We start from the raw sequence: 25,985 nt of genomic DNA on the forward strand, positions 1-25,985 counted from the left end.
TCAGTTCCGTAAGGTTTATTCCTTATCCTCCCTTGCACTTGAGGCTAAGAGGATCAAAGGATATCAGGGGGGGGGGGGGGGGGGGGGGAGGCGGGATCGAGGTATTGAGTTGGATGATCAGCCATGATCGTAACGAATGGTGGAGCAGGCTCAAAGGGCTGAATGGCCTCCCTCTGTTGCTTCTTTCTATGTTTCTATGATTAGCAATGTAAATGATGATGGGGATAGTATGGGTAAAAGGCATTGAAGTGACCGACTGCATTGAATGGCAGAGCCGGCTCGATGGGCTGAATGGCCTTCCCCATCACTGGGTCAAATCCTAGAATGTCCTCCCTAACAGCACTGTGGGTGTACCTACACCGCGTGGACTGCAGCGGTTCAAGGAGGCAGCTCACTGCCTCCTCCTCCAGGGGCAATGAGGGACGGGCAATAACTACTGGCGATCCAGCGATGCCCACGTCCCGTAACGGAAACTCACGCCGGATTACACTGCCCAGAGCGCGGAGTGGTTGATGTTGACTTCAGCCCGTGTGTTGGGGAAAGTGGAATCTCAATCTATAAAGCAGCTGTGGAAACAATACAGAGGGCAGCGGCTCAATTCAGCAGAGATTCACCCTCTCAGGCCATTTGACTTTCAGGAATGTGCAACAGGGAGAAAGGAAAAATAGAGAGGGAAATCCCGGGAGTTCAGGGAGGCCCAGCTAAATGACAGCAACACATGTGTCTGACATGTAGAACGTTAACCTTAGATCTTATGCTGACAGCATCCATCAGAGCGGCGAGCGTCTGGCCAATGCCCAGAGGACCCTCAATTCTAACGTCCTGTTGCAATGTCCTTGGTCCCACTGTTATCTCTGAAGCTAGTTGGGAAAGGGAGGAGGGAAGGGAAAAGGTTTGAAGCAGAAAAACCTACAGCCCCAACACAGGCCGTTCAGCCCATTAGCTACGTGGCAGTGCTAGCCCCTTCCTCCTCTCTTCACCTCATCCAAACTCGCTATCCCTTTCTCCTTCATCCGCTTACCTAACTTCCCCTCAAACGTATCTCAAATGTTGACCGCACCACTCTGTTCTCACGTTCTCATCACTCTTTCGGTAAAGAAAGTTCTTCATTTTTTTTCTTTTCAGGGGGTGTGGGTGTTGCTGGCTGTGCCAGTATTTATTACCCTAGGAGCTGAATGGTTTACCCAGCTATTTCAGAGTCAAGCGCATAGCTGTGTCTCTGTGGGCCAGACCGGCTAAGGATGGCAGATTTCCTTCCCTGAAGGACATTAGTGAACCAGATTGGTTTTCCCGACAATGGTTTCATGGTCATCAGTCGATTCTTAATTCCAGATTTTTTTTATTGAATTAAAAATTCCACCATCTGCCATGGCAGGATTCGAACCCCAGTCCCCCAGAACATTAGATGAGATTCCTGGATTGATAGCCTAGCGCTCATACCACTAGGCCATTGTCTCCCCACTACTGCAGTAACAGAATGGGGGATGGGAGGAGTGGTAGGAGAGAGGTGGAAACAACAGGACAACATGCATAAAGACAAGCAGAGTGGATCAGAAAGGAACAGAGATTAAAACAAAAAGCTGTTACATCGGAGAGTAATTGTGGGGAGCAGAATTGTGGGGTGGCACAGTGGTTAGCGTTGCTGCCTCACAGTGCCAGGGTTCCGGGTTTGATTCCCGGGTCACTGCCTGTGCGGAGTTTACACGTTCTCCCTGGGTTTCCTGTGGGTGCTCCGGTTCCCTTCCACAGCTCAAAAAGTGTGCTGGTTAAGTGCATTGACCATGCTAAATACACTAATAAACAAATTAACAACACTGAAATTAAATGTTCTTTCTCTGACTGCAAGAAGAATCTGCAAAAGTGTAGGTAAGTTAACTGCACAAAGTTTAAATTTGTTTATTAGTATCACAAGTAGACTCAACACTGTAATGAAGTTACTGTGAAAATCCCCTAGTTGCCACATTCTGGTGCCTGTTCGGATACATTGAGGGAGAACTTAGCATGGCCAATCCACCTAACCAGCACAGTTTTCAGACCATGAGAGGAAACCCACACAGACATGAGGAGAATGTGCAAACTCCACACAGACAGTGACCCTAGCTAGGAATTGAACCCAGGTTCCTGGTGCTGTGAGGCAGCAGTGCTAATCACTGTGCCACTATCCGGCTAATAGAGGCAAATGATTTAGACCTAATCATCGTTACAGAGACATGGTTAGAAGGTGTTGGCCATCACAGTGAGAGGACTCCAGTACAGGAGCAGGGATGTCTTGCTGCAAATACACGGGGCCTTGACGACGCAAAGGAAACGGAATGATTGTAGGAAAATGTAATCATCATATAGACTGGGACAATCAAACTGGCAAGAGTCTTATAGGTGGGGAGTTTGTAGAATGTTTGAATGTAGAATGGCAGAGCAGGCTCGAGGGGTTGAATGGCCCATTCTAGCCCCTGCGTTCCAATGTTTTGCAACAATTTCTTGGAGCAATATCTTGTGGAACTGGCTAGGGAAAAACGTTATCTTAGATCTAGTGTTGTGTAATGAGGCAGGGCTAATAAGTAATGTCACATTAAAAGAACATCCGAGGAATTGGAACATAGGAATATAGAAACTAGAAGCAGAAGTAGGCCACTCGGCTCTTTGAGCCTGCTCCACCATTCATTATGATCATGCAATTCAATATCCTGATCCCCCCTTTCCCCTCATCCCAATATCCCTTGATCCCTTTAGCCCCAAGAGCTACATCTAATTTCTTCTTGAAATCAGATAACATTTTGGCCTCAACTACTCTCTGTGGGAGTGAATTCTACACATTCACCACCCTCTGGGTGAAGAAATTTCTCCTCACTCCAGTTCCTTATCCTTGAACTATGATCCCTAGTTCTGGACTTCCCCACAATCGGAAACATTCCTTCTGAATCTACCCTGTCTAACCCTGTTAGAATTTCATAAGTTTCTATGAGATCCCGTCTCACTCTTCTAAACTCCAGTGAATACAATCCTCACCCATTTAGCCTTTCCTCATATAACAGACCTGCCATCCCGGGAATCAGCCTGGGAAACCTTTGCGGTACTCCCTCTATAGCAAGGACATCCTTCCTCAGATAAGGACACTAAAACTACATAATACTCCAAGTGTGGCTTCACCAATGTCCCATACAATTGCAGCAAAAAATCCCTATCTTTATATTCAAATCCTCTCACTATGAAGGCCAACACACCATTTGCTTTCTTTACTGCCTGCTGTACCTGCGCACTTACTTTCAGTGACTGATGCACGCGGACACAAAGTTCTCATTGAGTATCCATCTCTCTCAATTCACACCCATTCAAGTAATAATCTGCCTTCCTATTATTGCTACCAAAGTGGATAACCTCACATTTATCCACATTATACTGCATCTGCCACGCAGGTGTCCACAGACTCAGTCTGTTCAAATCACACTGAAGCATCTCTGCATCCTCCTCACAGCTCACCCTCCCACCCAACTTTATATCATCTGTAAATTTAGAGATAATACGTTCAGTTTCCTCCTCCAAATCATGAATATATAATGTGAACAGTTGGGGTCCTAGCAATGATCCTGTGGAACCCATTAGTCACTGACTGCCAATCAGGAAAAGACCCATTTATACCAACTCTTTGCTTCCTATTAGCTTTCTATCCATCTCAAGACATTACCTGCAATCCCATGTGCTTTAACTTTATATAGTACTCTCTAATGTGGGATCTCGTCGAAACCATTCTAAAAGTCTAAATAAATCACTGGTTCTCCTCTGGTCAACTCTACAAGTTACATCCTCAAAGAATTCCAAAAGATTCATCAAGCATGATTTCCCTTCTGTAAATCCATGCTGACTTTGTCTGATTGTACCACTGCCTTTCAAACACTGAGTTATGAAATCCTCAATAATAGACTCCTGCAAGTTCCCCAGTACTGACATTAGGCTCACTGGTCTATAGTTCTCTGTTTCCTCGCTTCCTCCCTTTTTGAATAGTGATCAGAATCCCATTGATTCCATGTTCAGTTTGATGACATACTCCAATCACAAACAAGAATCTTAATCCTAAACAAACATTGATAAGAGGGGAAAACTAGCTAAGGTTGATTGGGTGATTAGATTTAAGGGCACAGTAAAATGTCTTGCTACACCAGGTTAAAGTTTAACAGGTTTTTTTGGAATTACGAGGTTTCGGAACGCTGCTCCTTCATCAGGTGAGTGGAGGTAGGTTCAAAGACACGACATATTAAAAGGTATGGAGACAAATAAACTATGGGAATTATTTTAAGAAACAATTCAAAATCTTCAACAAAAATACATTCCACCATAAGATGCCACACAAAAGGTTAATAAGCAAGATTAAGGATCATGGAGATGGGGATAATACTGAAACATGGAGAGAAGACTGATTCGTGGACAGAAATCAAAGAGTGCGCATGAATACACTTTACAAGTTGGTGGTGGGTGAACAATGGAGAGGCGTGAGGATCAGTACTGAGGCCTCACTTATTCACTTCACCTGCTGAAGGAGCAGTGCTCAGAAAGCTTGTGATTTCAAATACACCTGTTGGACTATAACCTGGTGTCGTGTGACCTCTCATCTTCTAACACCCAGAGTGTAGATAGTGGGGTATTCAGTGATGGTAATGCCAGTGAATGCCATGGGGAGATGGTTAGTTTCTCTCTTGTTGGAGATGGTCATTGCCTGGCACTTGTGTGACGTGAATTTTATTTGCCACTGGACATTGTCCAGGTCTTGTTGCAGTGGAACATGGACAGTCTCTGAGGAGTTGCGAATGGTGCTGAACATTGGCATTCATCAGCAAACATCCCCAATTCTGAACTTATGATGTGAGGAAGGTACTCGTTAGAGTTTAGAAGAATGAGGGGAGATCTCATTGAGACGTATAAGATGATGAATGGGATGGATAGGATAGAGGTGGAAAGACTCTTCCCGCTCAAAAAAGACAGTAGGACTAGGGGGCACAGCCTCAAGATAAAGGGGAGGCGGTTTAGAACGGAGTTGAGGAGGAACTTCTTCACTCAAAGGGTGGTGAATCTCTGGAATTCTCTGCCCGTTGAAGTGGTGGAGGCTGCCTCGCTAAATATTTTTAAGAAGCGGGTTGATGGGTTTTTGATAAGAGAGGGGATTAAGGGTTATGGGGAGAGGGCGGGAAAGTGGAACTGAGCCACGACAGATCAGCCATGATCTTATTGAATGGCGGGGCAGGCTCGAAGGGCCAGATGGCCTACTCCTGCTCCTATTTCTTATGTTCTTATGTTCTTATGTTCTTATAAGACCATTGATGAAGAAGTTGAAGATGGTTGGGATAAGGACACTAACCTGAGGGACTCCTGCAGAGAGATTGTGATGGTTAACCTCCAACAACCACTGCCATCTTCCATTGTGCCAGGTATGACTCCAACCAGCGGAGAGTTATCCCCCTGATTCCCATTGACTCCCGTTTCGCTCGGGCTCCTTGATGCCACACTTGGTCAAGTGCTGTCTTGATGTCAAGAGCTGTCACCCTCACCTCTGAAGTTCAGCTCTTTTGTCGATGTTTGAACCAAGGCTGTACTGAAGGCAGGAGCTGAGTGGCCCTGGCAAAACCCAAACTGGGCACTACTGAGCAGGTTATTGCTGAGTAGGTGCTGCTTGACAGCACTGTTAATGACCCCTTCCATCTGACAATCGAGAGTAGACTGATTGGGCAGTAATTGGTAGCGTTGGATTTGTCATGTTTCTTGTGTACAGGACATACCTGGGCAATTTTCCACAATGCTGGGTAGATGCCAGTGTTGCAGCTGGGCAGGAGATTCTGTCCATGGAGATTTTACCACAAATAATGCCAGGTGAACAGTTGTTGAGGTTCACAGTTGTATCCATTTTGATTTGATTTGATATTATTTTAATATTGTCACATGAATTAGTTAACAGTGGAAAGTATTGTTTTTTTGCGCACTATACAGACAAAGCATACCGTTCATAGAGAAGGAAAGGAGAGAGTGCAGAATGTAATGTTACAGTCATGATTAGGGTGTAGAGAAAGATCAACTTAATGTGAGGAGGTCCATTCAAAAGTCTGACAGCAGCAGGGAAGAAGCTGTTCTTGAGTCGGTTGGTACATAAACTCAGACTTTTGTATCTTTTTTCCGAAGGAGGAAGGTGGAAGAGAGAATGTCCGATGCGCGTGGGGTCCTTATGCCGAGGCAGCGGGAAGTGTAGACAGAGTCAATGGATGAAAGGATGGTTTGCATGATGAAATGGACTACATTCACGATCTTTTGTAGTTTCTTGCGGTCTTGGGCAGAGCAGGAGCCCATACCAAGCTGTGATACAACCAGAAAGAATGCTTTCTATGGGGCATCTGTAAAAGTTGGTGACAGTCGTAGCGGACATGCCAAATTTTCTCAGTCTTCTGAGAAAGTAGAGGCGTTGGGTCAGACTGTTGCTTGACTAGTCTGTGAGACAGCTCTTCCATGTTTGGCACACGTCTCCAGGTGTTAGTGAGGTGGACATTGCTGGGTCGACAGGGCTGCCTTTGTCATTGTCATTTCCAATGCTGGGTCAACGCTGGGCTCTCTGTCTGCTTTCACTCCTTTTATTGGTGGATTGATACCATTGAGTGGTTTACCATTTCAGAGGGCAGGTAAGAGTCATCCAGTGACTGTGGGTCTGAACTTACATGTGGGCCAGACCGGGTAAGGGAGGCAGATTTCCTTCCCTGAAGAACATTAGTAAACCAGATGGGTTTTTGCAACAATTGATGATAGTTTCACGGTCACCATTACGGTAACTAGCCTTATATTCCACATGTATTAATCACAGAAATATAGAAGATGGGGGCAGAAGGAGGCCATTTGGCCCTTCAAGCCTGCTCTGCCATTCATTATGATCATGGCTGATCATCCAACTCAACAGTCTAATCCTGCTTTCTCCCCATAACCTTTGATCCCATTTGCCCCAAGTGCTATATCCAGACACCTCTGGAATACATTCAAGGTTTTGCAATCAACTACTTCCTGTGGTAATGAATTCCACAGACTCACCACTCTCTGGGTGAAGAAATGTCTCCTCAGCTCTGTCCTAAATGGTCTACCCCGAATCCTCAGACTGTTACCCCTGGTTCTGGACTCCCGCACCACCAGGAACCTCCTCCCTGCATCCACCCTGTGTATCCTGTTAGAATTTTATAAGTCTCTATGAGACACTCCTTCATTTGTCTGAAATCCAGCGAAAATAATCCCCCTCATAATCCGTCCAACCATCTCCAGAATCAGCCTGGTAAACCTTCACTACACTCCCTCAAAAGCAAGAACATCCTTCACCAGAAAAGGAGACCAAAACTGCACACAATACTCTTGGTGCGACCTCACCAAGGTCCTGTATCATTGCAACAACACATCCCTGCTCCTGTACTCAAAGCCTCTCGCAATGAAGGCCAACATACCATTTGCCTTCTTTACCGCCTGCTGTACCTGCACGCTTATCTTCAGTGACTGGTGCACAAGGACACCCAGATCCGTCTGCACACTCCCCTCTCCCAATTTACAGCCATTCAGATAGTAAGCTGCCTTCTTGTTTTTACTTCCAAAGTGAATAACCTCTCATTTATCCAAATTATACTGTGTAGAAACCCTACAGTGTAGAAAGAGGCCAGTTGGTCCATCCAGTCTGCACTGACCACAATCCCACTCAGGCCTTAACCCCGTAACCACACTTATTTACACTACTAACCCCCTGACATTTAGAGGCAATTTAGCATGGACAATCAACCTAACCCGCACATCTTTGGACTGTGGGAGGAAACAGAGCACCCGGAGGAAACCCATGCAGATATGGGGAGAACATGCAAACTCCACATAGACAGTGAGCCAAGCTGGAAATTGAACCCAGGCCCCTGACGCTGAGAGGCAACAGTGCTCAAAACCATGCTGCCCATCAAAGTCAATGTATGAGGAGAGATTGACAAAGTTAGGATTATTTTCGTTGGAGTTCAGATGAATGAGGGGGGGATCTCATAGAAACTTATAAAATTCTGACAGGTCTAGACAGGGTAGATGCAGGGAGGATCTTCCCGATGGCAGGGGAGTCCAGAATCAGGGGTCACAGTCTGAGGATTCAGGGTAGACCATTTAGGACAGAGATGAGGGGACATTTCTTCACCCAAAGAGCGGTGAGCCTGTGGAATTCATTACCACAGGAAGTAGTTGATGCCAAAACATTGAATGCATTCAAGAGGCAGTTGGATATAGCACTTGGGGCGAATCAAAGGTTATGGGGAGAAAGCAGGATTAGGCTATTGAGTTGAGTGATCAGCCATTATCGTAATGAATGGCGGAGCAGGCTCGAAGGGCCAAATGGCCTCCTCCTGCTCCTATCTTCTATGTTTCTATGTTGCTATGTAATCCAGAGACCCAGGGTAATGCTCCGGGGACCCGGGTTCAAATCCCAAGTGTTGGAATTAATAAGAATCTGGAATTAAAGTCTTAAGATAGTTCACTCATGTCCTCGAGGGGAGGAAATCTTATCTCATCCTTACTTGGTCTGAGTATATGTGGATCTGGACCCACTGGCCAGAACTCTTCCACCTCGCCCGCCACGGAATTGGGGCGGGTGAGGGTCTGGAAATCTCCATTGACCTTGAATTTCCGGTCTCGCCTGAGCGAGGCTGTAAAATCCCGCCCACTGACTCTTAGCTCCACCGCCAGCCACCACCCCTCGCACCCCCGCCCCCACCCACCCACCCACCAAAATGGCCTGGCATACCTTTCAGTTCCAGGGTCATTAGAAATGGCCAACAAATGCTGGCCCAGTCAATGATGCCCACACCCAATGAATAAACTAAAACTCTTCAGACACCATCACTGATGTGTCACAGTCAAAGAACAAAGAATATTTCAGCACAGGAACAGGCCCTTCGGCCCTCCAAGCCTGCACCGACCATGCTGCCCCAACCCTTCTAGGGACCGTACCCCTCCATTCTCTTCCAATTCATGTATTTGTCAAGACTCTCCTTAAAAGTCACTATAGTATCCAAAGGGCCTGTTCCTGTGCTATAATTCTATTTGTTCTTTGCTCTTTGTCTCCACTTCCACTACCTCCCCCGGCAGTGAGTTCCAGGCACCCACCACCCTCTGTGTAAAAAACTTGCCTCGTACATCTCCTTTAAACCTTGCCCCTCGCACCCTTCACCTGTGCCCCCTAGTAATTGACTCTTCCACCCTGGGAAAAAGCCTCTGACTATCCACTCCGTCCATGCGTCTCATAATCTTGTAGACTTCTATCAGGTCGCCCCTCAACCTCCATCGTTCCAGTGAGAACAAACCAAGTTCCTCCAACCTCTCCTCGTAGCTAATGCCCTCCATACCAGGCAACATCCTGGTAAATCTTTTCTGTACCCTCTCAAAAGCCTGCACATCTGTAAACACATTTGTGTTGTCAACCATCTCAGGACTGCTCGAACCACAGGGGAACACAATCATTCTTGATTCAGAGGGGCTGCCAAATGAGGGGAGAAGATATGGAGGAGTGTGGATTCTAAGGGTGAGTTCGAGTTTTGACTGAGTGAGCTACAACGTGAGCGAGATCAGCGGAGTATGATAAGGGAGTTACATTCAGTCTAACGGACTCTGAGAATGAGGTTGCAGTGACAGTCCCTAAGACTAAGGAATGTGTTGGATTTAGGATAGAACAGGATTGTTTTCACGAGGATATTTGAGGATTTTAAGCAATTGTTTCAAGGCTAAAACTGACGCTGATGATATAACAGCCAGTGTCAAACCTGTGTGAATTATCGAGGCCTTCTGACTGTTGGGCTGGTGGAGTTTCGACAATGAGAGAAACTAAACAGAAGCACCATTGTACTGAAAGTGTAATCAGAATTGGCAGGTACATTTCCAGATGTGGGAGTTGGACTGGCTCAGATGGACAATCCAGAGAGTTTGAAAAAAAACAGCTGGAATGACTCCAAATTACAGTCATCAGCAGAATGTACACTTCTCCCTCCCTTTGGCTCCTTCTCTCTCTCTCTCTTTCTCACAGTTACCAAGCTCTCTCTCTCTCACTCACTCACTAACCACCTCTTATCCTATCTATGTATCTTTGCTTCTCTCTCACTCACTTTTCATGTCTCCTTCTCTCTCTCTCTCTCTTTCTGTCTCACGTCATTTCACTTTTTGTCTCCCAATCCTTTCCTCTGCTTTTTTTTTTCTGTTTCTCTCTTTGTCTCGCACTCTCTCAATCCGATCTCCCTTGCAATATTGGGGGGGGGGAGTTTTCCCGTCCCGTTTGCCATGGGAGTCACAGCGGGCGAGGGGCAGACCATGCCCCTCGGGCGGGATTTTCCGGTTTTTGGGGTGATCACAGCCAGAAAATCCTGCCCGTCTAACGCTCTCTCTACTTGTCTCTGTTCTGTATTGCTCATGGCACAGGCAACACAGTGGTTAGCACTGCTGCCCTCACTGTGCCAGGGACTTGGGTTCAATTCCCGGCTTGGGTCACTCTCTGTGCGGAGTCTGCACATTCTCCCCGTGTCTGCGTGGGTTTCCTCCGGGTGCTCCGGTTTCCCCCCACAGTCCGAAAGATGTGCTGGTTAGGTACTAAATTCTCCCTCTGTGTACCCAAACAGGCACCGGAGTGTCTCAACTAGGGGATTTTCACAGTAACTTCATTGCAGTGTTAATGTAAGCCTACTTGTGACACTAATAAATAAATTTTAAACTTTATCTGAATCTTTCTCTCTGTATCTGCATTGCTTGTGACTCTCTCTGGCCCTATCCTTTACCTGATTTTTACTGTATAGATTGAATGAAATGGAAAGATGCTTACCTGCTGCCAGCTCCCAGAATCCAAACAGTACTCGAGGCCAGATCATTCTCTCCTTGATGTATTTACACTTCTATCAGGGTGAAAACAACAGCAGCAACAACAATGGCTTTCTTCCCAGAACCACATTATCCACACAGTTAGGAACTGACTGACACAGGAGCACTGTGGTTAGCACTGTCGCCTCACAGCGCCAGGGAAATAGATCACTGTTCCTTCACTGTCACTGGGTCAAAATCCTGAAATAACCTGCCTAGCAGCACTGTGGGAGTACCTACACCACATGGCGGCACAGTGAGTTAGCACTGCTGCCTCACAGCGCCAGGGACCCGGGTTCCATTCCCAACGTTGGCGACTGTCTGTGCGGAGTCTGCACATTCTCCCCGTGTCTGTGTGGGTTTCCTCCAATTTTCTCCCACAGTCCAGAGATTGGCCATGCTAAATTGACCCTTAGGGCCCGATTTTACCATTGTATTGTGTGCCCGTTTTCGGGCGCAAAAACGTGCTAAACTGGGCCGTGAGGCCATTAATGCGATCTGCAACCCCGTCCGAGCAGGTAAACAACAAAGAGAGAACAACACAGCATGGGAAACAGGCCCTTCAGCCCAACGAGCCCGCGCCGCCATTTTTACATTGTGAGTGTCCTCTTCTCTCTATGACCTTTGTCTACGCCTATTGGATTCCACAATAAAGGAATTATAACCAAATTGAGGGATGCCTAATTTAGGGACAATTTGTTACACCAATCAGCCTAAGAGCACATTTTTGGGGTGTGGGAGGAAACCGGAGCACCCGGAGAAAACCCACGCAAGCACAGGGAGAATGCGCAAACTCCCACAGACATTGGCCCAAATCCACATATCTGTACAGCAAACAGTGATAGTCACTGAGCTGTGGTGTTGCCCATCAGTTGGTCCAGTTTAAGTGTACACTAACCCCGTGAAGCACTAGGCAACTCTCGAAGCAACATCCAAGAGCAGCCCTCGCACGACCCATCGCGTGTATGCCCCTTGTTGGACAACAAGGCGGACTGAATCCCCTGTGGATTAAAAAAAAGACATCAATAAACATGCACAACTTAGGAACATAAGAACATAAGAACATAAGAAATAGGAGCAGGAGTAGGCCATCTAGCCCTTCGAGCCTGCCCCGCCATTCAATAAGATCATGGTTGATCTGTCGTGGCTCAGTTCCACTTTCCCGCCCTCTCCCCATAACCCTTAATCCCCTCTCTTATCAAAAACCCATCAACCCGCTTCTTAAAAATATTTAGCGAGGCAGCCTCCACCACTTCAACGGGCAGAGAATTCCAGAGATTCACCACCCTTTGAGTGAAGAAGTTCCTCCTCAACTCCGTTCTAAACCGCCCCCCCCCCCCTTTTATTTTGAGGCTGTGCCCCCCAGTCCTACTGTCCTTTCTGAGTGGGAAGAGTCTCTCCACCTCTATCCTATCCATCCCATTCATCATCTTATACGTCTCAGTGAGATCTCCCCTCATTCTTCTAAACTCTAACGAGTACAAGCCTAGTTTATTCAGCCTCTCCTCATAGCTCAACCCCCTCAACTCCAGTATCAGCCTAGTAAACCTCCTCTGCACTCCCTCCAAGGCCAAAATATCCTTGCATAAGTGCGGCAACCAAAACTGCACACAGTACTCCAGCTGCGGCCTCACCAGTGCCCTATACAGCTGCAGCAAGACCTCCCTACTTTTATATTCAATCCCCCTCGCTATGAAGGCCAGCATCCCATTCGCCTTCCTGACCACCTGCTGCACCTGCAGGCTGGGTTTTTGCGACTCAGGCACAAGGACCCCGAGGTCCCTCTGCACCGTCGCCTGCTGCAGTTTTTCGCCACGTAAGTAATAGTCCTTCCTACTATTATTCCTACCAAAGTGGACCACCTCGCACTTGCCAACATTAAATTCCATTTGCCAGTTCCTGGCCCATTTGCCCAGCCTATCTAGATCCTTCTGCAGACTCTCCACATCCCCCGTGCAATTTGCCGTTCCCCCAATCTTGGTGTCATCAGCAAATTTCAACTCCATACACTCGGTTCCCTCCTCCAGATCATCTATATAAATGGTAAATAGCTGAGGCCCCAGCACCGACCCCTGGGGCACTCCACTAGTCACCAACCGCCAATCCGAATAGCACCCATTGACCCCCACTCTCTGCCTCCTATTTGACAACCAGTCCTCTATCCACGCTAACACCCTACCCCCAACTCCATGCCCCCTTACCTTCTGTAATAACCTCTTGTGAGGTATCTCGTCAAACGCCTTCTGAAAATCAAGAAAGACCACATCCACCGGCTCTCCTCTATCCACCGCTCTAGACACATCCTCATAGAACTCCAATAAATTTGTCAGACATGACTTCCCCTTAACGAAACCGTGCTGCGTCTGCTCTATCAAGCAATTCCTCTCAAGATGTCTCGCTATTTCCTCCTTGATGACAGATTCTAATATTTTACCTACAACAGACGTTAAACTAACTGGCCTATAATTCCCTGCCTTTTGCCTGCTACCCTTCTTAAACAACAGTGTAACATTAGCCGTTTTCCAATCTTCAGGCACTTCCCCGGAATCCAGTGATGTTTGGAAAATAACCACCAAGGCATCCATTATCACCTCCGCCATTTCTTTCAGAACCCTTGGATGCATTCCATCCGGTCCTGGGGACTTGTCCATCATCAGTCCCTCCAGTCTGTCGAGCACCGCCTCTCTAGTAACAGTAATGTCATTAAGACCCTCCAGTCCTACCACCTTTCCATCGCTAACACCCGGCAAATTATTCACGTCCTCCTCCGTGAAGACAGAAACAAAAAAGTTATTCAAGGCCTCAGCCATATCCCCATCCCCTACCACTAGGTCCCCCGTCTCATCCTCTAAGGGTCCAACGTTCACCCTAGCCAGCCTCTTCCTTTTTATACATTTATAAAAACTCTTGCTATCCCCAGAAGCTCAAACATAAGATAAGTCAGCCATAAAATATGTTGGACGGTCCATAGGAATCAATTGATTCCCAGGAACATCCTGAGGCTCTTGATCTTTATTTAGAACAATCTTCTGTATCCCTCCATCTCCAGTCCGCTCATGTGCCTATCCAGCGTGGCTGCCTCCACCACACTGGCAGTGCATTCCAGGCCCCCACAACCCTCTGTGTGAAAAACCTCCCTCTAACATCCGAATTATACCTCGAATTATACAATACGCTCAATGTGAAATGTCCACTGCCAACAAGCAGCACTGTGGTGTCAGGAAGTTATAGAAAGAAACATGGTCTGGGGGGGAGGGGGGGTGGGGGAGGTGGCGGGGGGGGGAATGTAACAGGATTGGTTGCAGAGAAGTCTCAGAGATGTCCCATGGCACATGAAGGTTTTAAAAGAGGCTCCTCCTGAGGGAAATAAATTTGGTATTCCTCAGTGTTGCAGCAAGAATCACAAAATATAACCGACAGTGCTAAAATCACACTGACCTTACAATCCTGTTTATCCACCCACTATCCCCATCAAACACTCCCAGGACAGGTACAGCACAGGGTTAGATACAGAGTAAAGCTCCCTCTACACTGTCCCCATCAAACACTCCCAGGACAGGTACAGCATGGGGTTAGATACAGAGTAAAGCTCCCTCTACACTGTCCCCCATCAAACACTCCCAGGACAGGTACAGCACGGGGTTAGATACAGAGTAAAGCTCCCTCTACACTGTCCCCCATCAAACACTCCCAGGACAGGTACAGCACAGGGTTAGATACAGAGTAAAGCTCCCTCTACACTGTCCCCATCAAACACTCCCAGGACAGGTACAGCACGGGGTTAGATACAGAGTAAAGCTCCCTCTACACTGTCCCCATCAAACACTCCCAGGACAGGTACAGCACGGGGTGAGATACAGAGTAAAGCTCCCTCTACACTGTCCCCATCAAACACTCCCAGGACAGGTACAGCATGGGGTTAGATACAGAGTAAAGCTCCCTCTACACTGTCCCCCATCAAACACTCCCAGGACAGGTACAGCATGGGGTTAGATACAGAGTAAAGCTCCATCTACGCTGTCCCCCATCAAACATTCCCAGGACAGGTACAGCACGGGGTTAGATACAGAGTAAAGCTCCATCTACGCTGTCCCCCATCAAACATTCCCAGGACAGATACAGCACAGGGTTAGATACAGAGTAAAGCTCCCTCTACACTGTCCCCATCAAACACTCCCAGGACAGGAAAAGCCTTGCCAGCAATGCCTACATCCCATGAAAGTATAAAATCTTTGCGGGCCCACAGTGCTCAATGCTGCCGTGCACAGTGTCCCGTTTGCTCCCTCAGTTTTCCTGTTGCGTTGTTGATAAACCCCCTTTGCACTTTGACCTGTGTGTCAGTACTCTGAGCTGGATAGCCACCGATATGCTGGGGAAGTGGCTGTCTGATCGTAGCAGCATGTTTCTATCAGACTGGAAGTTGTCTCAAGATCCAGTCTCTGACTGGTGCTGACTTGTTAATTGTCACAAATTCGTCAGCGAGGAGTAAGTGTGAGCTACTGTGTTGGACTTTTCCCCAGGATTAGTCAGTAACTGGCACGCGGTGAGTCAGCCAGCCTGAAGACTGGCGGCGCTGGACCTCGACCAAGCTAGCTGATTGAGGGCCTGTGGGGGAGTTTTGTTGAACCTATATAAAGCTCCAACCCCAGCATGTTCTTCTACATCCAAACTTGGAGGAGTTGCAAACAGTGAGGGTGATACAAATCATCTGCTGCCTGACAGATAAGCGAGCGGAATGGGCAGACAAGTGGCAGACGGAATTTCACAGCGAGCTGTGTGTGATGGTGAGGTGGTGGCACAGTCACTGGACTAGTAAACCAGGGAGCCAGGCTAATTCTCTGGGGGTCTGGGTTCGAATCCCACCATGGCCCATTCCATAAAAACCTGGACTTAAAAGGCTAATGGCGACCATGAAACCAATGTTGATTGTTGTTAAAAACCCACCTAGCTCACTACAAACAAAGAAGGAAGGAAAGTACAGCTCAGGAACAGGCCCTTTGGCCCTCCGAGCCTGCACTAATCTTGATGCCCTAACTAAACCTTGCATTAAGTTGATCTTTCTCGACTCCCTAGCTATGTCTGTAACACTGCATTCTGCACTCTCTCTGGTTTCCTTCTCTCTGAACAGTATGCTTTGTATAGTGCGCAAGAAACAATACTTTTCACTGTATGACAATACATGTGACAATAATAAATCAAATCAAATCAAAAACTAAAACCGCATGCACTTACGGAATCCATATCCTTCCATTCCCATCCAATTCATGTATTATCTAGTTGCCCCTTAAATGCTGCTATTGTACCCATTCCCACACCTCCCCGGGCAGCGCGGTCCAGACATTCACCACCCTCTGTGTGAAAAACTTGCCTCGCACATCTCCACTAAACATTTCCCCACGCACCTTAAACCTATGTCTCCCTAGTGCTTGACGTTTCTATCCTAGGAAAGAGCATCTGACGATCCATGTCCTTTAGGGAAGGATATCTGCCGTCCTTACCTGGGGTCTGGCCTGCAATGACAATAAATGCTGGCCCAGCCTGTGATGCCCATGTCCTGTGCGCAAATAAAACTAGTCTGACGTTGACTGGAGGAATAGGAAGAGGCAATATCATAGAACATAGAACACTACAGAACAAACAGGCCCTTAGGCCCACAAGTTGCGCCGAACATATCCATACCTACCAGGCCTATCTATAACCCTCAATCCCATTAGATCCCATGTACTCATCCAGAAGTCTCTTAAAAGATCCCAGCGAGTTCGCCTCCAACACTACAGACGGCAGCCGATTCCACTCACTCACCACCCTCTGAGTGAAAATTTACCCCTGACATCTCCTCTGTACCTGCTCCCCAGCACCTTAAACCTGTGTCCTCTCGTAGCGACCATTTCAGCCCTGGGAAATAGCCTCTGAGAATCCACCCTATCTATTCCTCTCAACATCTTATAAACCTCTATCAGGCCGCTTCTCATCCTTTGTCTCTCCAGGGAGAAGGGATCGAGCTCCCTCAACCTATCTTCATAAGGCATGCCTCCCAATCCAGGCAACATCCTTGTAAATCCCCTCTGCACCCTCTCAATAGCTTCCATCCACATCCTTCCTGTAGTGAGGCGACCTGAACTGCACACAGTACTCCAAGTGAGGTCTGACAAGGGTCTTATAAAGTTGAAGCATTATCTCCCAACTCCTAAACTCAATCCCTCGATTAATGAAGGCCAGTACACCATACACCTTCTTGACCACATCCTCCACCTGCGAGGCCGATTTAATCGATCTAATGACACAGAGAGTGTAAAGACAGAGGGAGCTGGTGGTTCCTGGGTATTACTCTTGGAAGGACAGATTGAGAGAGTGGTTAGAAAAGTGTATGTTACCATGGGCCACATTAATATAGACACAGAGTCCAAAACGTGTGATCGTTCCCTATGACTGGGAACAGCTCCCTATGGCTGTCCCTAAGGCAGCATGGTGTCAGAATGTTTCAAAAATGTTGTCGAGTGTGTGGACGAGGAAATGTACTTTATACGGATCTTAGCAAAACCTTTGATAAGGTCCCACATGGGAGACTGATTGAGAAAGCTGAAGCACATAGAATTCAGGGACACTTGGCACAATAGATCAGAAAGTGGCTCAGTATAGATGGTGCAGGGAGCACAGTTCTGGCCCAAGCAGTCAGAGAAATGTGCACTGCTGCCTCACAGCGAGAGGGACCCGGGTTCAATTCCAGCCTCGGATCACCATCTGTGTGGAGTCTGCACATTCTCCCCATGTCTGCGTGGGTTTCCTCCAGGTGCTCCAGATTCCTCCAAAGATGTGCGGGTTAAGTTGATTGGCCATGCTAAGTTGACCCTTAATGTCAGGGGGATTAGCAGGATAAACATGTGGGATTACGGGAATAGGGCCTGTATGGGATTGTTGTCAGCGCTGACTTGATGGGCCGAATGCTTCCTTTTACACGATAGGGATTCTATGACAGGTCAGGCCAGAACCATGCCCCCTGCCCCATGTATTTCTGAACCATCATGCCAAGTTTTCCTGAATTCTATGTGCTTCCATCTTCTCAATCAGTCTCCCATGTGGGACGTTAGGTTTTGCAAAGGTCCATATAAAGTACATTAACTGCATTAGGGAGGTCTTGCTGCAGCTGTATAGGGCATTGGTGAGGCCGCAGCTGGAGTACTGTGTGCAGTTTTGGGCGCTGCACCTGCGCAAGGATATTTTGGCCCTGGAGGGAGTGCAGAGGAGGTTTACTAGGCTGATACCGGAGTTGAGGGGATTGAGCTATGAGGAGAGGCTGAATAAACTAGGCTTGTACTCGTTAGAGTTTAGAAGAATGAGGGGAGATCTCATTGAGACGTATAAGATGATGAATGGGATGGATAGGGTAGAGGTGGAGAGACTCTTCCCACTCAGAAAAGACAGTAGGACTATGGGGCACAGCCTCAAGATAAAGGGGAGGCGGTTTAGAACGGAGTTGAGGAGGAACTTCTTCACTCAAAGGGTGGTGAATCTCTGGAATTCTCTGCCCGTTGAAGTGGTGGAGGCTGCCTCGCTAAATATTTTTAAGAAGCGGGTTGATGGGTTCTTGATAAGAGAGGGGATTAAGGGTTATGGGGAGAGGGCGGGAAAGTGGAACTGAGCCACAACAGACCAGCCATGATCTTATTGAATGGCGGGGCAGGCTCGAAGGGCTAGATGGCCTACTCCTGCTCCTATTTCTTATGTTCTTATGTTCTTATTTCTCTTATCCAGGCACTTGGTAACATTTTTTTAAAATTCCATCATACTTGTTAAGCATGACCCCCCTCTGACAAAGCCATGCTGACTATCCCTGATCAAACCAGGCTTTTCCAAGTGGAGATTAATTCTCTCCTTCAGAATTTTCTTCAATAGTTTTCCTACCGCTGATGTGAGACACACCGATCTATATTTCCCTGGTTTATCTCTACCTCCCTTCTTGAAAAGTGGAACCATATTAGCTGTTCTCCATTCCTCTGGCACTTACCTGTGGCCAGAAAGAGACTTAAAAATTTGCATCAGAGCTCCTGCAATTTTCTGCTTTGCCTCCCAAGCAGCCTGGAATGCAATTCATCCAGACCTGTGGATTTGTCCATTTATAATCCCATCAGAACTTGTCAGAGCCTCATGGTCCTGAATTCTGCCCTGACATTCTTCTTTTCCTCTGTGAAAACTGAAGAGAAGTGTTCATTTAATAGTTAAAATTTATTTATTAGCGTCACAAGTATGCTCATATTAACACTGCAGTGAAGTTACTGTGAAAATCCCCTCGTCCCCACACTCTGGCACCTGTTCAGGTATCACTTCTAGTTTCAGGGGTCGATTTTGTGATTTATAATCTGTAAGGGTTATATTCAGTAGTAATGAGAAGCAGGAAAGAAAGACCTTAGAGAATTGGATATAATTCAATATCATTGACTGTGTTGTACACATCCCAAGAAAGCAAGGTTTTATATCCTTCTGGCATGGTAATTTGGCCAATGTGATAAGATATTTAACTTAAAGGGTTAAGACATGACAGAAGAGCTCCAAGCCATGGTCTGCTCTTCATGTTCCAGGTGGGAGTCCAGGAACACTTCCAGTCCCCTGGGTCAGCATGTGTTCAGGAAGTAACTCCACTGCAGCTCCTGGAAGCCCTAGCGCTGGAGCTGGATGGTGTCTGGAGACATTGCGAAGAATCTGCAAGGCAATGAGTATCATGTATAGCACGTATTGATGTTGTACATCACAGGCTAAGATTCCCCAGGCAGGAAGGAAATGGGTGACCACCAGATAAAGCAAGAGGGTGAGACAGGCAGTGCGGGAATCTCCTGTGGCTATTCCCCTGCAAAACAGACAAAAGATTGTGGATACTGTTGAGGGGAATGCAGTAACAGATAAATCCGTTACACCACGGTTGGTTGTGCTGCAGGGGTAGGGGTAAAAAAAGTGTGAGAATGCAATAGTTATTGGAGTTTCAAATGTAAGGGGATTTCTGCCCTTTTGCCCTTTTGTTGATAGGCATTTCTGTGGCCACGAACGAGATGGTATGTTACTTTCCTGGTGCTAGGGTCAAGGATGTCTCAGAGTGGGTACAGGAACATTCTGAAGAGGAGGCGTGAACAGCCAATGGTCATAGTATATGTTGGCACAAACAACATAGGTTAAAAAAAGGGATGCAGCCAGGATACATCGAATGAATACGTAACTGAAAGAATGGTGTGGGGGAGGGTCTCAGATTCAAAGAACAACACAGCACGGGAAACAGGCCCTTCGGCCCAACGAGCCCGCACCGCCATTTCAACATTGTGAGTCCCCTCTTCCACCCATGACCCTTGTCTACGCTTATGGCACTCCACATTGGAAACCAGATTGAGGGGAGGCTAATTTAGGGACAATTTGTTACACCAATCACACCTAAGAGCACATCTTTGGGGTGTGGGGGGAAACCGGAGCACCCGGAGGAAACCCACGCAAGCACGGGGAGAATGTGCAAACTCCCACAGACACCGGCCCAAATCCATGTATCTGCGCAGCAAACAGTGATAGTCACTGAGCTGTCGTGTTGCCCGTCAGTTGGTCCAGTTTAAGCGTACGCACTAACGACGTGAAGCACTAGGCAGCTCTCGAAACATCCAAGAGCAGCCCTCGTACGACCCACCACGTGTATGCCCCTTGTTGGACAACAAGGCGGACCGAAACACCTGTGGATTAAAAGAGAAAAACATCGATAACATGCACATCTTACGCAAACATTCAAGGGAAACCCCAGAAGCTCAAAAGTAAAACAAGTGAGCCAGGAAATATGTTGGAAGGTCCATAGGAATCAATTAATTCCCAGGGACGCCCCAAGGCTCTTGATCCTTATTTAAGACAGTCTCCTATATCCCTCCATCTCCATGTGCCTATCTAAGTAGCCCTTAAATGACTCCAGCATGCCTGCCTCCACCACCTTACTTGGCAGAGCCTTCCACACCCCCACAACCCTCTGTGTCAAAAACCTCTCTCTAACATTCCTTGAGGTTAAAATAATATGACAGGAGGGATGGGAACCTTTCCAAGGAATCAGAGCAGAGAGAATTAAGAACGAGAGGAAAAGACAGAAAGGAGATAAAGGAAAGTGATAGACAAAGACAGCAAGGGCCAGAGTTAGATAAGGACCGAGGAAATAATAGTAAGAATAGGGCAAGAAATGTTAAAAGGGCTCACCTTAAGATTTGGTACCTAAATGCTTGGAGCATTCAAAATAAAACCAATGAATTAGTTGCGTCGATAGATGTAAAGGGCTATGATATAGTTGGCATTACAGAGACATGGCTCCAGGTGAGCAAGGATGGGAACTAAACATTGAGGCTATTCAGCGTTTAGGAAGGACAGACAGAAAGGGAAAGATGGTGGAGTTGCATTGTTGATTCAAGTTTAAAATTTATTTATTAGTGTCACAAGCAGGCTTACATTAACACTGCAATGAAGTTACTGTGAAAATCCCCCAGTTGCCACATTCCGGTGCCTGTTCGGGTACATTGAGGGAGATTTTAGCACGGCCAATGCACCCTAACCAGCACGTCTCTCGGAGTGTGGGAGGAAACCGGCACATCTGGAGGAAACTCACGCAGACACGGGGAGAATGTACAAACTCCACACAGACAGTGACCCAAGGCGGGAATCAAATCCGGGTCCCTGGCGCTATGATGCAGCAGTGCTAACCACTGTGCCACCTTGCTGGGACCCCAAGGGGTAAGGAAGACATGGGTGAGGGTTTCAGCAGTGGCTGAAGTGTGATAGGGACGCATGGTCCAATGGTTCAGTGGTCATGTTGCTGGAAATGTAATATGATGTAGTTGTCTGGCTCTGTCTACCTCTCTCTATCCCTCTCTCTTCAGAGAATCAAATGATTGATGCCATATGGATGAAGTTAACAATTTTAACCACACTTGTTAATAATCTTGATGAATGTTACAAAGACTGCCATTTACGTGCAAAGCAGCAACAGTTCCACTCTCTGCCAGGGAAAATATAACAGCAGTTTAAAGATTCAACTCAAATTCCTCTTCAATCAAGTCTTCCAGGAGAGTGGCCCTGAATTTGGAATCATTAGTGGGGGAAGATTTGGCCCGTAATTCAGACAACAACAGCCCCCACTATGCCAGGATGAAGTGTGTGCCCATTGGCATCTGCCCACCATACTGGTCAAGGAAAAATTAAACAAAAATCATTGTGCCCCATTGTGCCAAGCCGTTGACCATTGAATGACCTAATTGACCATATTCCCATCAGAGCAGCAAGCTAGTTAAAATGTCCCTGCAATGTACTGGCTCTTGACACACTCACTAAGCTTGTTAAGTTTTTGTTTGGGAACAAGTTGTAAGAATGAAATCCTTATAGATAACAGATTGGGAGGAATAGAATGGTGTCCAGGAACAAAAGCAGATTTATATAGTTAGAGTTTAAATAGGCAGATTATAAACACTTCCTTTCTTTGTGCTTGGGCTGTGATTGTTGGTGATTATTTATACACAGAGGTTTATATATAGCATAACTGATACATTATTGGGTACATAGAAATAGAATGACATATACCAGGGACTGACTTACAGACTGGAATCTAATTGAGGGGTTCGGGTGGTTTATATATAGAATAACAAATATCCGGGAGTGAGTTACAGATTGGAATCTAATTGAGAGGTTCGCATGGTTTATATATATAGAATAATAGATATCTGGGAGTGAGTTACAGACTGGAGTCTAATCGAGGAGTTTGTGTGGTTTATATACAGTATAGCAGATATCTGGGAGTGAGTTACAGACTGGAGTCTAATCGAGGAGTTTGTGTGGTTTATATACAGTATAGCAGATGTCCGGGAGTGAGTTACAGACTGGAGTCTAATCGAGGAGTTTGTGTGGTTTATATACAGTATAGCAGATATCCGGGAGTGAGTTACAGACTGGAGTCTAATCGAGGGGTTTGGGTGGTTTATATATAGTACAGCAGATACCCGGGAGTGAGTTACAGACTGGAGTCTAATCGAGGAGTTTGTGTGGTTTATATACAGTATAGCAGATACCCGGGAGTGAGTTACAGACTGGAGTCTAATGGAGGAGTTTGTGTGGTTTATATACAGTATAGCAGATACCCGGGAGTGAGTTACAGACTGGAGTCTAATCGAGGAGTTTGTGTGGTTTATATACAGTATAGCAGATACCCGGGAGTGAGTTACAGACTGGAATCTAATCGAGGAGTTTGGGTGGTTTATATACAGTATAGCAGATACCCGGGAGTGAGTTACAGACTGGAGTCTAATCGAGGGGTTTGGGTGGTTTATACAGTATAGCAGATACCCGGGAGTGAGTTACAGACTGGAGTCTAATCGAGAGGTTTGGGTGGTTTATATACAGTATAGCAGATACCCGGGAGTGAGTTTCAGACTGGAATCTAATCGAGGGGTTTGGGTGGTTTATGTATAGAATAACAGATACCCGGGAGTGAGTTACAGACTGGAGTCTAATCGAGGGGTTTGGGTGGTTTATGTGCAGGGTGTCGAAATTTGCTGATGACACCAAGATTGGGGGAAAGGCAAATTGTGCGGAGGGTGTGGAGAGTCTGCAGAAGGATCTAGATAGGCTGGGCGAATGGGCCAGGAAATGGCAAATGGAATTTAATGTTGGCAAGTGTGAGGTGGTCCACTTTGGTAGGAAGAATGGTAGGAAGGACTATTACTTACGTGGCGAAAAACTGCAGCAGGCGACGGTGCAGAGGGACCTCGGGGTCCTTGTGCATGAGTCGCAAAAACCCAGCTTGCAGGTGCAGCAGGTGGTCAGGAAGGCGAATGGGATGCTGGCCTTCATAGCGAGGGGGATTGAATATAAAAGTAGGGAGGTCTTGCTGCAGCTGTATAGGGCATTGGTGAGGCCGCAGCTGGAGTACTGTGTGCAGTTTTGGGCGCCGCACCTGCGCAAGGATATTTTGGCCCTGGAGGGAGTGCAGAGGAGGTTTACTAGGCTGATACCGGAGTTGAGGGGGTTGAGCTATGAGGAGAGGCTGAATAAACTAGGCTTGTACTCGTTGGAGTTTAGAAGAATGAGGGGAGATCTCATTGAGACGTATAAGATGATGAATGGGATGGATAGGATAGAGGTGAAGAGACTCTTCCCGCTCAAAAAAGACAGTAGGACTAGGGGGCACAGCCTCAAGATAAAGGGGAGGCGGTTTAGAACGGAGTTGAGGAGGAACTTCTTCACTCAAAGGGTGGTGAATCTCTGGAATTCTCTGCCCGTTGAAGTGGTGGAGGCTGCCTCGCTAAATATTTTTAAGAAGCGGGTTGATGGGTTCTTGATAAAAGAGGGGATTAAGGGTTATGGGGAGAGGGCGGGAAAGTGGAACTGAGCCACGACAGATCAGCCATGATCTTATTGAATGGCGGGGCAGGCTCAAAGGGCTAGATGGCCTACTCCTGCTCCTATTTCTTATGTTCTTAATAACAGATACCCGGGAGTGAGTTACAGGCTGGAATCTAATCGAGGGGTTTGGGTGGTTTATATATAGAATAACAAATACCCGGGAGTGAGTTACAGACTGTAGTCTAATCGAGGGGTGCGGGGTGGTTTATATATAGAATAACAGATATCTGGGAGTGAGTTACAGACTGGAGTCTAATCGAGGGGTTCGGGTGGTTTATGTATAGAATAACAGATACCTGGAATGAGTTGCAAACAGCAATATAATGAGGGGTTTGGGTTTGATTAGATCTGATTTATTCTTATCACATGTATTAACATTCAGCGAAAAATATTGTTTCTTGTACACTACATAGACAAAACATACTGTTCACAGAGAAGGAAACAAAAGAATGCAGAATATAATGTTACAGTCATAGCTAGGGTGTAGAGAATGATCAAGTTAATGCAAGGTAGGTCCATTCAAAAGTCTGACAGCAGCAGGGAAGAAGCTGTTCTTGAGTCGGTTGGTACATAAACTCAGACTTTTGCATTTTTTTCCGAAGGAAGAAGGTGAAAGAGAGAATGTCCGGGGTGTGTGGGGTCCTTAATTATGCTGGCTGCTTTGCTGGGGCAGCGGGAAGTGTAGACAGAGTCAATGGATGGGAGGCTGGTTTACATGATGGATTGGGGTGCATTCATGACCTTTTGTAGCTCCTTGTGGACCTTAGGCAGAACAGGAGCCGTACCAAGCTGTGATACAACCAGAATGAATGCTTTCTATGGTGCGCCTGTAAAAGTTGGTGACAGTAGTAGAACATAGAACATAGAACATTACAGCACAGTACAGGCCCTTCGGCCCTCAATGTTGCGCCGACCAGTGGAACCAATCTAATGACCCTCTAACCTAAACTATTCCAATGTTATCCTTATGCCTATCCACAGACCATTTGAACGCCCTTAAAGTTAGCGAGTCCACAACTGCTGCAGGCAGGGCATTCCACGCCCTTACTACCCTCTGAGTAAAGAACCTACCTCTGACATCCGTCCTATAATTACCACCCATTAATTTAAAGCTATGTCCCGTCGTGTTAGCCATCACCATCTGAGGTAAAAGGCTCTCACTGTCCACCCGATCCAATCCTTTGATCATCTTGTATGCCTCAATCAGGTCACCTCGTAACCTTCTTCTCTCCAATGAAAATAATCTCAAGTCCCTCAGCCTTTCCTCATAAGACCTTCCCACCATACCAGGCAACATCCTGGTAAACCTCCTCTGCACCCTTTCCAATGCCTACGCATCTTTCTTGTAATGCGGCGACCAGAACTGTACGCAATACTCCAAGTGCGGCCGCACCAGAGTTTTGTACAGTTGTAACATGACCTCACGGCTCCGAAATTCAATCCCTCTACCAATAAAAGCTAACATACCATACGCCTTCTTAACAACCTTATCAACCTGGGTGCCAACTTTCAGGGAGCTATGCACATGTACCCCGAGATCTCTCTGCTCGTCAACACTACTAAGAGTCCTTCCATTAGCCGTATATTCTGTACTTCTGTTATTCTTACCAAAGTGAATCACCTCACACTTCTCCGTATTAAACTCCATTTGCCCCCTCTCAGCCCAGCTCTGCAGATTATCTATGTCCCTCTGCAAACTGTAACATCCATCCTCACTGTCT

The sequence above is a fragment of the Carcharhinus amblyrhynchos genome, chromosome 1 (assembly GCF_965287045.1).
Source record: "Carcharhinus amblyrhynchos chromosome 1, sCarAmb.v2.hapA, whole genome shotgun sequence".
Lineage (NCBI taxonomy): Eukaryota > Metazoa > Chordata > Chondrichthyes > Carcharhiniformes > Carcharhinidae > Carcharhinus > Carcharhinus amblyrhynchos.